The sequence below is a fragment of the Psammomys obesus genome, unplaced genomic scaffold (genome assembly GCF_907164565.1).
Source record: "Psammomys obesus unplaced genomic scaffold, mPsaObe1.curated_primary_1811, whole genome shotgun sequence".
Classification (NCBI taxonomy): domain Eukaryota; kingdom Metazoa; phylum Chordata; class Mammalia; order Rodentia; family Muridae; genus Psammomys; species Psammomys obesus.
Window position 1 is genome coordinate 1,660,882 of NW_026590486.1, and position 13,338 is coordinate 1,674,219.

Sequence of the window (13,338 nt, forward strand, 5' to 3'; positions counted from 1 at the left end):
GAATAAATTGATGCACCAACCAAGGACCATGCATGGAAAGAAGCTATTTTTTTAATATCCTGCATTTATATGCTACTTCTGCCCATTTATTTTTAAAATTAATTTATTTATTCACTTTACATCCCCATCTTATCCCCTTTACCTCCTCTCCTCCTGATTTCATCTTTCCTTCCCTTTCCCCTTCCATCCCTTCCTTATCCCCCCTCTCCACTTACCCCTGTTCATTAAGTGGCCTGGCAAGGCAGGCCAGCCAGGTGGAAGTGATCAAAAAGCAGGCAACAGATCCATCTCAGAGACAGTCCCTGCTTCTCTTACTAGGAAACCTACATGAAGCCTCAGCTACCTATTGTAGGAGGCTAAGGTCCAGTTCATGCATGGTCCTTGATTGGGTGCTTCATTCTCTGCAAACCCCTCTGAGCCCTGATTAGTTGGCTCTGTTGGTCTTCCTTATTTTTATTTTTTTCTTCACAATTTATTCATTATATATCCCAACTGAAGCTCCCTCCCTCAACTCCCCCAGTCCTACCTTCCTTCCCTCTTCCCCTCATCCCCTTCACCTAGTCCACTGAAAGGGGAGTTCTTCACTATTGCCATCTGCCCATAGCTTGCTAAGTCTCATCAGGACTGCCTGGATCCTCTTCCTCTGTGGCCTAGCAAAGCTTCACCATCAGGGGTTAGTGATCAGAGAATAGTCAACTGAGTTCATGATAGAGGCAACCACTGCTCCCCTCACTCAGAGATCCACATGGAGACTGAGCTGCCAATTGACCACATCTGAGCAGGGGGTCTAGGTCCTCTCCATGCATGAGTCCTCTGTTGGTGCATGAGTCTCTGCAGGACCCCCTGGGTTCAGATCTTTTACTTTGTTGGTCTCCTTGTGGGGCTCCTGTCCCCTCTATGTCCCACTAATTCCATTATTCTCTTCCTCCTCAGACTCCCTTTGGTCTGCTGGCCTGAGTTTGGCCCTGAGTCTCAGCATCTGCTAAGGAAGCTACTTTTGCATTGTATTGATGCACAGTTGAGAAAGAGGGACATAGAAAGCTTCTGTGACAAACCCTACTCAAACCTCACCCTTAAAAAAAGCAATAGCCTAGACAGAAAGCCATTAAAGAGAACTCTGAAAAACTGTGACACGGATGCTCAAATATAGCTCTATACAATTGTTGACTTCTGGTAGAATGCGTAAAACACATAAAAGGACTGTGTTTTCTTTAAGCTGCTGGCCACTGGGAATTTGACCATGCTTCAGTGAGTACATGGGCAACAAAATGAATTTTTTTTCCTTTTTCTTCTTTTTCTTGGGGGTGGTGTTGGGGTAGAGGGAGGTCACAAGGTTGAGGAGCAGACCTTGGAGTGCTGGGAAGTGAGTGTGACTGGAATGCGTACTGTTTAACTTAAACATAGTATTTTTATTGATTATTTGAAAATTTCTCAGTATGCATGCCAGTGCATACTGACTTTTAAACAATACTGACTGTTTAATTGGTTAGTAATGTCTTGGACAGTAGGGAAACGTTGTATTTAAATATTCCATCATTTAGTCACCCTTGTGACCTCCCTCTACCCCAGTTAACAGGCAGAAAACTGATCCAGAATAGTGATACTGACTGTTTAATTGGTTAGTAATGTCTTGGACAGTAGGGAAAAATGCTGTATTTAAATATTCCATCATAATAAGTATTGCATGCACTAATTGATATCTCTTACTTAAGACAACAAAGACAATTGTCTAGAATTAATTGTTTAAGATTTATTAATACAGAAATGTGTTACTGACTGACAAATGAATATTTTGCAGATGTATTTCTAAGACACATTGAAAGACGTATTTATTCTCTATTATAAATTTGATTCCTAGTTTTTGAACTTATAATTGTGAGTCATACTCATATAAATATGTATAATACTTATAGATATAAATGTATTCTAAGTCTTATAAATAAATATTCATATGCTAGAAAAAATACTATGTTTAAAAAAATTGAAAAAAAAAGCTGGATTTAGGGTGGGTTTTCCCACTTCAAATTATTCAACCAAGACCAGTTCCTCACAGATATACTTAGCTTCTCAAGTTTTAGTTAATTCCAGAAAGTCAGTTGACAATGAAGAATAATCACTACAGTGTTCTAATATGTGGTTAATTCTGGAGGAAGTTCCATGGATTTCTAAGAAAGTGTATTCTTTATTGCATGAGTGGAATGTTGTGTAAGTATGTGTTATGCCTTTTGATATATGATGGCATGTGACTCTAAAGATTCTTTGTTTAATTTTTATCCAGATAACCTGTCTTTTGGTGAGAATAAGGCATTGAAATTACCTATACTCACTGTGTTGGTTTGAATCTGTGGGTTTAAGCCTAATAGTGTTTATTTTATAAAACTGCATGCTCCTGAGTCTGGTGCATATATCTTTAGGATTGTAATATCATACTGCTTTTTCTTTTATTTTTCTTTAATGATTATAATGTATCCATTCTTTTCAAACTTCTTTTAATTTAAAACCCATTTTTTCAGATATTAGCATATCTGTCGCTCCTTATTTCTTATTTCTATTTCCTTGAAATATCTTCTCTGTCCTTTTTAGCATAATGTGGTTTTTCATCATTGATGGTGACATGTTTGGAGGCAGCAAAACGATGAATTCTGTTTTATAATACAATCTTTTAGTCTATGTCTCTTTATTGGGTAGTTTAGACAATAAGTTTCAAGCAATATTTTTAAACAATGTATATCAATTTTTTTTGTCATTTTGTTGCTTTTTGATAGTGTTTTGTTAAAACTCTTTTTTTTTTAATGTTATGAAATTGGTTGTTTTTGTTTTTGTTCCCTGTGCCTTCTTAGGTATGTTTAACCTCTTCAGACAGAAGTATTTCTTCCAGTATTCAATGTAGATTTGGCTTAGTGTTCACAAATTTCTTAAATCTTATTTTATCAAGGGGAAGTTGCTTTTCTCCTTTGGTTTGGATAGCTTGGGGAGGATGTAGTATGGTAGTTGGGCTGGAATCAGTGGTCATTGAATACTTGTAGAATATTAGTCCAGGGGGGATCCAAGATGGCAGCACAAAGAGGACACTGTGTCTGAGGAGCAGGACAGCAGTGTCGGTACAGCTACCAAGAGACTGAATTCTGGGCCCTAAAACAACATCAATTGTGTTTCCGAGGTGAGAGGAAACTCCATGGTGTGGGAATCAATCAGGTCCACTCTCGGGTCACCCAGTCAGAACCCAGAACAGATCCAGGGTTATGCAGGCACACGGTCGCCAGACCAGAGCCAGACTCCTGCGGGTCCTGATCACCTTCCCAGGCTGAAAGGTGGGCACAAAAACACTAAAGACTGGGAGTCCCAGTCATGAGAAAAACCCATAGGGAAGGAAGGAAATGGGACTGACCTCAGGTCCCCCAGTCTAAGGCACCAGAGACTGGGTTTCCCTGTCAGGAGAAAACCCCACAGGGAGAGAAACAGCTTAGAGCACTCATTGAACACCCTCTCCCCACCAGCACACACAGGAAAGTTCTCGGGGGAAAAGGTCTCAGGTTCATGCCCAGTCACCAGCTTGGAACCACCACCTGGCAGTGCCTGCGTGCTCTACACGCCACCCCAAACACCACAGACTGGGCCTTCCTGTTGGAAGAAAACCCCATGGTAGGGGAAATATCTGGCCTTACCTCAGGACACCTAGCTCCGGAAAAGTTTCTGACTATCCATAGGCTCCTGACTCTAGCTTCCAGCTGCACGCATGAGAGTAGAGCTTACCTGTCACTGACTACCACTTGGGTACTAGGGCACAGAGCCCCAACCTCAGACCTACAGAATCCTGGGATCCCCAAGATCAACCCCCAGATACTGCTCCAAGGGGCAACCAGTTATCCATAATTAAACTGACCAAACCACCAAACTACTGGGCACACAGGTTACTAAATTTACAGCAGCTCACTAAATTTACAGCAAGAAACCCAGAAGCAGAGCAACTGTCTCCAGGACTTCTCTGGGTGAGAGGAGAGCCCTTTCGACTAACAAGGACAACAGTTACCACTCAGGTCTGTACGCCTGAGGTGAACTGTGGCAATTCCTGAAAAACACTGGCCATTCAGTAACCAAACCCAAAAAGCTGAGGAGGCCTGCTTCAGGAAAAACCATCTTCTTGCCAAGGGGATTCTCTCTACCACAGGATTCCAGGAACCATGAGAAACTAACACCCAACACCTAAGATAGCTTAGTGGGTAGAGGCCAGTGTTAAAGCTCAACCAATAAAAGAGCAATATGGCATTTCCAGAATCCAGTTATCCAGGGGCAAGCAGCCTTGGATACCCCAGCATAACTGAAATTCAAGAAGATGAGCTAACATCTATGCTCATGAAGAGGAAAACAGAAGAAACAAATAAAATGCATAAAGACCTAGAGGAAGATAAACTCAAACAGATTATGGCCATCCATAAAGAAATAGAGGAAGAAAAAGACAAACAGATTATGGCCATCCAAAAAGAAATACAGGAAGTTGCAGCCAAACAGTTTGTGGCCTTTAGAGAAGAAATACTTAAATCACTGAAAGAAATAAAAGAAATAGAGGATTGTTCAAACAAACAGCTGAAGGAATTGAAGAAAAAGCAGGAAAATACAGTCAGACAGGTGAAGGAAATGAACAAAACTGCTCAAGATCTGAAGATAGAATTGGAAAAATTGAAGAAAACACAAATGGAGGAAATTGTGGATAGGAAGAACTTAGAGAAGAAAACAGGAAATACAGAGGTAAGCATAACCAATAGACTATAAGAGATGGAAGAAAGAATCTCAGGTGTGGAAGATACAATGGAAGAGATTGATGTATCTGTCAAAGAAAATGTTAAATCTAAAAAATTCATGACACAGACCATCCAAGAAATCCAAGACAACATGAAAAAACAAAACCTAAGAATAATAGGAATAGAGGAAAAAGAAGATTCTTTGTACCAAGGCCCAGAAAATATTTTCAACAAAATCATTGAAGATTTCCCTGACTTAAAGGAGAGGCCTGTAAGAAAAAGAGGTCTACAGAACACCCAATAAATTAGACCAGAAAAGAAAATCCTCCTGCCACATAATAATCAAAACAGTAAATATACAGAACAAAGTAAAAATACTAAAAGCTGCATGGGGAAAAGGCCAAGTAACATATAATGGCAAAGCCATCAGAATCACACCCAACTGCTCAACAGAAACTATGAAAGCCAGAAGAGCCTGGACGAATACCATGCAGACCCTAAGAGAACACAGATGTCAGCCCAGGCTACTATACCCAGAAAAACTCTCAGTCCTCATAAACAGAGGAAACAAGATATTCATTGACAAAAACCAATTTCAACAATACCTACCCACAAATCCAGCATTACAGAAGACAATAGAAGGAAAAATACAACCCGAGGAAACTAACAATTTTCACGAAAACACAGGAAATAATTAACTTCACTACAGCAAAACAAAAAGTATCCAAGCACACAAACTTACTACCACAGCCAACATCAAAATCAAAGGATCTAACAGCTACTGGTCATTAATGTCTCAACATCAATGGACTCAACTCTCCAATAAAAAGACACAGACTAACAGAATGGATGCCTAAACAAGACCCAACAATTTGTTGCATATAAGAAACACACCTAACTCACAAAGATAGACATTACCTGAGGGTAAAGGGTTTGAACTCAAGCAAATGGACCCAAGAAGCAAGCAGGAGTAGCTATTCTAATATCTGATAAAATAGTCTTTCAACCAAAATTAATAAAAAGAGAAGGGGAAGGACACTTCCTACTCATCAAGGGAAAATTCCATCAGGAAGACATCACAATGCTGAACATCTATGCCCCAAATACAAAGGCACCCACATTTGTAAAAGAAACATTTATAAAACTTAAACCACACATAGATCCCCACACATTAATAGTGGAAGACTTCAACACCACACTCTCAACAAAGGACAGGTCAAGAAAACAGAAATTAAGCAAAGAGACAATGTCTCTAACAGAGGTCATAAATCAAATGGACCTAACAGACATCTACAGAACCTTACACCCAAACACAAAAGAATTTACCTTCTTCTCAGCACCTCATGGAACCTTCTCCAAAATAGACCATATAGTTGGTCACAAAGCAAGCCTCAACAGATACAAGAAGATTGAAATAATCCCTTCTATCCTATCTGATCACCATGGACTAAAGCTGGACCTCAACAACAACAGAAATAGCAAAATGCCTACACACATATGGAAACTGAACAACTCGCTATTAAATAACAGCTGGGTTGGGAAAGAAATAAAGAAAGAAATTAAAATCTTCCCAAAATTCAATGAAAATGAAGACACAACATACCCAAACTAATGGGACACAATGAAAGCAGTACTAAGAGGAATATTCATAGCACTAAGTGCCTTCAAGAAGAAATTTGAGAGAGCTCATTCGAGCAACTTAATGACTCACATAAAAGCCGTAGAAAAAAAAGAAGTAGACACACCAAAAAAGAGTAGATAGCTGGAAATAATCAAATTCAGGGCTGAAATCAATGAATTAGAAACAAATAAAACAATCCAAAGAATCAATGAAACCAAGAGCTGGTTCTTTGAGAAAATCAACAAGATAGACAAACCCTTAGCCAAACTAACTAAAAGGCAGAGAGACAACATCCAAATAAAAAAAATCAGAAATGAAAAGGGGGACATAACTACAGACACTGAGTCCAAACAATCATTAGGACTTACTTGAAAAGCCTGTATGCCACAAAATTTGAAAATCTAAATGAAATGGACAATTTACTTGATTGATTCCACTTATCAAAGCTGAATCAAGACCAGGTAAATCAATTAAATAGTCCTAGATCCCCCAAGAAATTTGAAACGGTCATTGAAAGTCTCCCATCCAAAAAAAACCCAGGACCAGATGGTTTCAGCACAGAATTCTACAAGACCTGCAAAGAACAGCTAACTCCAATACTCTTCAAACTATTCCACAAAATAGAAACAGAAAAAACACTACCAAACTCATTCTATGAAGCCACAGTCACCCTGGTACCTAAACCTCACAAAGACCCAATAAAAAAAGAGAATTTCAGGCCAATCTCCCTTATGAACATTGATGCAAAAATACTCAACAAAATACTTCCAAACTGAATACAAGAACACATCAAAGATATCACCCACTATGACCAAGTAGGCTTCATCCCAGATAGGCAGGGGTGGTTCATTATATGGAAATCCATCAATGTGATCCACCATATTAACAAACTGAAAGAAAAAAAAAGCACATGATAATCTCCTGAGATGCTGAAAAAGCATTTGACAAAATCCAACATCCATTCATCTTTAAAGAATTGGAGAGATCAGGGATACAAGGCACATATCTAAACATAGTAAAAGCAATATACAACAAGCCTAAACAGAGAGAAACTTAAAGCAATCCCACTGAAATCAGGGATAAGACAAGGCTGCCCACTCTCTCCATATCTCTTCAACATAGTGCTGGAAGTCCTTGCTAGAGCAATAAGACAGTTGAAGGAGATCGAGGGGATACAAATTGGAAAGCAAGAAGTCAAATTATCACTATTTGCAGATGATATGATAGTATACCTGAGTGGCCCCAAAAATTCTACCAGGGAACTCCTACAGCTGATAAACACCTTCAGCAAAGTGGCCGGATACAAAATTAACTAAAAAAAAAAATCAGTAGCCCTCCTGTATACAAAAGACAAAAGGCCTGAGAAAGAAATTGAGGAAACAACACCCTTCACAATAGTCACAAAAGTCATAAAGCACCTTGGTGTGACCCTAACCAAGCAAGTCAAAGACTTGTATGAAAAAAAAATTTCACGTCTCTAAAGAAGGAATTAGAAGAAGATATCAGAAGATGGAAAGATCTCCCATGCTCATGGCTTGGCAGGATTAATATAGTAAAAATGGCTATCTTACCAAAAGTAATGTACCGATTCGATGCAATTCCTATCAAATTACCACCACAATTCTTTTCAGACCTTGAAAGAAAAATTCTCAACTTCATATGGAATAACAAGAAACCCAGAAATGCTAAAAAAAACAATCCTCTACAATAAAAGATATTCTGGAGATATCTCCATCCCTGATCTCAAACTGTACTATAGAGCAACAGTAATAAAAACTGCATGGTACTGGCATAGAAACCAAATGGTGGATCAATGTAACTGAATAGAAGACCCAGAAATAAACCCACACACTTATGGACACCTGATTTTTGACAAAGATACCAAAAACATAGAATGGACAAAGATAGCATCTTCAACAAATGGTGCTGGCCCAAATGGATATCTACATGTAGAAAAATGCAAATAGAACCATACTTTCACCCTGTACAAAACTAAAGTCCAAGTAGCTCAAAGACCTCAACATAAAACCAGACATATTAAATCGGTTAGAAGAAAAAGTGGGGAAGACCCTAGAACTCATTGACACAGGAGACAACTTCCTAAACAGAACACCAACAGCACAGGCTCTAAGAGCAACAATCAATAAATGGGACCTTATGAAACTGAAAAGCTTCTGTAAAGCAAAGGACACAGTCTTAAAAAAAAAATGACAGCCTACAGACTTGGAAAGAATCTTCACCAACTCTCCATCTGACAGAGGACTAATATCCAGCATATAGAAAGAATTCAAAAAGTTAAAAAGCAACACATCAAGTAATACAATTAAAAAAAATGGGGCACAGAGCTAAACAGAGAATTCTCAATAGAGGAATATAGAGTGACAGAGAAACACTTAATTGTCAAGGTCCTTAGTCATCAGGGAAATTCAAATCAAAATGACCCTGAGATTTTACTTTACATCCATCAGAATGGTAAGCTGAATAACTCAAGTTAGAACACATGCTGGAGAGGATGTGAAGAAAGGGGAACCCTCCTCCACTGCTGGTGGCAATGTAAACTTATACAACCACTTTGGAAATCAATCTGACGCTTTCTCAGACAATTAGGAATAGCGCTTCCTCAAGATCCAGTTATACCACTGCTAGGCATATATCCAAAAGACGCTCAAGTATACAACAAGGACATCTGCTCAACTATGTTTGTATCAGCTTTATTTGTAATAGCCAGAAGCTGGAAACAGCCCAGATGCCCCTCAGTTGAAGAATGGATACAGAAATTGTGGCACATCTATACAATGGAATATTACTTAGCGATAAAAAACAAGGAAATGATGAAATTTGCAGGTAAATGGTGAGAACTGGAAAAGATAATCCTGAGTGAGGTATCCCAGAAGCAGAAAGACACACAGGGTATATATGAACTCATAAGTGGGTATTAGACATATAACATAGAATAAACACACTAAAATCTATACACCAAAGGAAGGTAATCAGGAAGGAGGACTCTGGCTAAGATGCTTAATCCCCATTTAGAAAGGCAAAGAGGATGGACATCAGAGGAGGGTAAAAACAGGGAACAGGTCAGGAGCCTAACACAGAGGTCATCTGAAAGGCTCTATTCTGCAGGGTATCGAAGCAGATGTTGAGACTCATAGCTAAACTTTGGCAGATTGCAGAAAATCTTTTGAAAGAAGTGGGACATAGTAAAACCTGGAAAGAACAGGAACGCCACAAGGACAGCAATGGATCCTAAATGTCTGTGCACAGGCGACTTTTCTGAAACTGATACTCCAGTCAAGGACTATTCATGGAGATTGCCTGGAGCCCCTGCACAGATGTAGCCATGGCAGTTTAGTATCCAAGTGGCCTTGATAGTAATGGAGACAGGGACTTTCTCTGACATGAAGTGATTGGCCTGCTCTTTGATCACCTACCCTTGAGGTGGGGCGCAGCCTTACCAGGCCACAGAAGAAGACAGTGCAGCCACTCCTGATGAGACCTGATAGACTAGGGTCAGAGGGAAGGGGAGGAGGACCTCTGTTTTCAGTGGACTGGGAGAGGGAAAGGGGTGGGAAAGGTGGAGGGTGGGATTGGGAGGGGAGGAGGGAGGGAAATACAGAGGGGATACAAAGTGAATAAACTGTAATTAATAAAAATAAAAATAATTAAAAAAAGAAGCTAAACAGCAAGGAGGATACTAGGGAAGAGGCTGAAACCTCATTCAGAAAGGCAAACAGGATAGACACTGGAAGTAGGAGAAGACAAGAAACAGGACAGGAGCCTTCCACAGGGGACCTCTGAAAATCTCTACCCACCAGGGTATTGAAGGAGATATGGAGACTCATAGCCAAACTCTGTGCAGAGTGCTGGAATCCTTATGGAAGAAGAGGGAGATAGAAAGACCCAGAGGGGGTAGGAACTCCACAAGGAGAACAATAGAGCCAAAATATCTGGCCCAGGGGTTCCTGTAGAAACGAATACTCCAACCAAGGACTATGTATTGATAAGATCTAGACTCCCTGCTCAGAGGAAGCCCGTAGGCTGTTCAGTTTTCAAGTGCGTTCCCTAGTAAGGGGTACAGGGTCTGTCTCTGACATGAACTCAGTGGCTGGCTCTTTGTTGACCCCCCTGGGGGGGTGCAGCCTTACTAGGCCACAGAGGAAGATGATGCATCCATCCCTGATGAGACCTGATAGGCTAGGGTCAGTTAGAAGGGGAGGGGGTCCTCCCCTATGAGGGGACTAGGGAAAAGGCATAGGGGGAGAAGATGGAGGGTGGGTGGGACCAGGTAGAGATGAGGGAGAGGGCTACAGTGGGGATACAAAGTGAATAAATTGTAATAAATAAATAAATAAACAAACAATTAATAACTGGGAACAAAAAGAATACTACTAGTCCAAACCTTTCTGTCTCTCATAGTCTCCACTGGGGGGAAAAATTAGCGATTGTTCTGATTGGCCTGCTTTTATATGTGATTTGGTCTTCTCTTGAAGGTTTTAATATTTCTTTGTTCTGTACATTTAGTGTTTTGACTATTACATGACATAGGAAATTTCTTTTCTAGTCCTGTTTACTTGGTTTTCTGAATGCTTCTTCTGCAACCACAGGCATCTCCTTCCGGTGTGTGTGTGGTTTTTTTCCTTATCTACCAAGTGCGTGTAGATTTTGTCTTTTAATAGTATCTCGGATTTTCTAAACATGCTGTTTCTCTTTTGGCTTTTTTTTTTTTTTCAGTTTTGTTTAACTGAGTAACCCAATTTCTTATCCAGGTTTGAGCCGTTCTTTTGGTGAGGCTTTTTTTTTTTTTTTGTTTGAGATTTTTGTTTGAATTCCTGAATTTTTTTACTTCTAGGTTTATTTCATTTTGGCTTTTCTTCAGAGATTCTCTTCATTAAAATCTATTTTTATAATTTGAAATGGTTTCATTATTCATAATTAATGCACTATTTTATTATTCATCATCTAAATTAGTATTAATTTTTGGCAGAGACCTACTGTCTTAGTTATTTATGTTGTTTGTGTTTTTGTAACAGGACTCTATTTGAGGTTAGGTTATTGTCATGTTTCTTGGTATGGAAATTTTTTCTCTCTCCTGTTGAGTAGGTGTTTGAATCTGTTTCTTGTTATATTAACTTTTCAGGCTGTAGGCTCTCTGAATGTGGCTTAGGGTTCAGTCAGTGTTAATGTTTGAATGGGTTATCAGAAGCAGGTCCACCTCAGTTCCAGCTCAGGATGTCTCTAAGACCAGGATCAGCTTTCTGTAGAGTTAGATGATTCTAACAGTCAGAACTCAGCATTATAGAGTAGAAACTTAGGAGGCAGGGGTAGATGGACCGTCTATAGGAGACTGTGATACCAACCTGGGTTTGTGGGGGTGGTAAAAGAGCAAGGGGCACACCGTCTTCTGGAAGGTCACAGGCTCAGGTAGAATTGGCAGCATGAGTCTACGGTCCTTAGGGAAAAGGTCAGGCCATTATGTGTTACTCAAATGAGTTGCTGGAATGGGTAGAGTTGTTAGGAGAAGTCTGGGGTTTCTCTAGAGAAAGGAGGAGCCAGAGTTCAGGTTCCAGACTCCTGGCCCTCAGACAGGCTGCAGGAGCTGGTGGAGTTGGCAGTATCTTTCTGAGATCCTTGTTGGAGATAGGGAGCCAGAGGGCAAGCTGCAGGAATGGGTGGATTTAGTGGAATGAATATAGGCTCTTTAGCTAGAGGAGGTCCAAGAGAGGGCTTTGGGTTGAGCAGAGTTGGTAATGTAAGTCTAGAGCCAATTAATACTACTTTTTACATATAATTTCCTCACACTACAAACACACAGATATTGTAAGTTGAGATCCACTGTAATTTAATGAAAAATATACATGCTGTATGAGACTATTTTCAAAAGAATTGCATACACAGCTGCTACTGCCTATTAAATTTTAAGGGAATATTATGACCAAGTGCAAATTTAACTGAAACTATTTGGAACCACCTCACAGCCAGCTCTTTGATAGTTAAGTGACTCAGGCAAATTTTAGGAGCTGTGAAGTCTTCCTGCCATGGCTTTACTGGCAGGTGATGGAAAATTGAACTTCCATTTTTAAAATGAGAAAAATCATTACCTCCTACTAGGAATAATGTTGAAGAAATATGGGCTTGATTGTCAGTCATCTGTGGTTGGAGAGCCTTGTAAATATTACTCATCTATTCTTTGTGTCTCTTCTCTCTGATATGTGTTCTAGGGCTGGGTTGTTGCTGAGCTGTTATTGTGGATATATCAGTTCTGTTTTGCAGTCCCCATGACACAATGAGGATAAGTGATTGGCCCTGTGACCCTTGTTTCTGGCACATAATGCTTAAATCTTTGGGAATCTCTTTTGTGTGTTGGTAAGGTAAGTAGTATCTGGGCCCTCCAGACGGTTTTAGGATAGAGATGGATGCTTAAAGAACCAAAGCATTGTTAGATGGTTGGGGATTTCAGCCCATCCCACCTCCATGAAGGGAAAGTGGTCTGGAGATCACATTAATCATCAGTGGCTAATAATTGCCAACCATTCCTGTCCAGCAAACCTCTACAGCATCTCTGATCAGCAGGGTTTGGAGAGTTTGAAGATTCTGGCAGATTGACGGAGGATGCTTGGAAACACACCATCTATGCCTTGCTTTATACAATTTGTTCACTAAGCTCCACCTGTGGTTACATGCTTTAACATAAACTGGTGACAGAGAACAATGTTTTTCTGAGTGTTGTGAGACACTCCAATGAATCACCAAATCTGAGAGGAAAGGGGGAGGAGTCTTGGGATGCTGCAACCCACAGCACCTTGATTTGACTCGTGGAAGTCCTGAGTTTTCCTGGAATTTGAAATTGGTGCTCACTTAAGAAGCTGAGCTCTTACTTGCCAATCTCAGGAAGATGCTGTAGGAGATTCCGTAAGTTTTATATATATATATATATATATATATATATATATATATATATATATATATATATATATA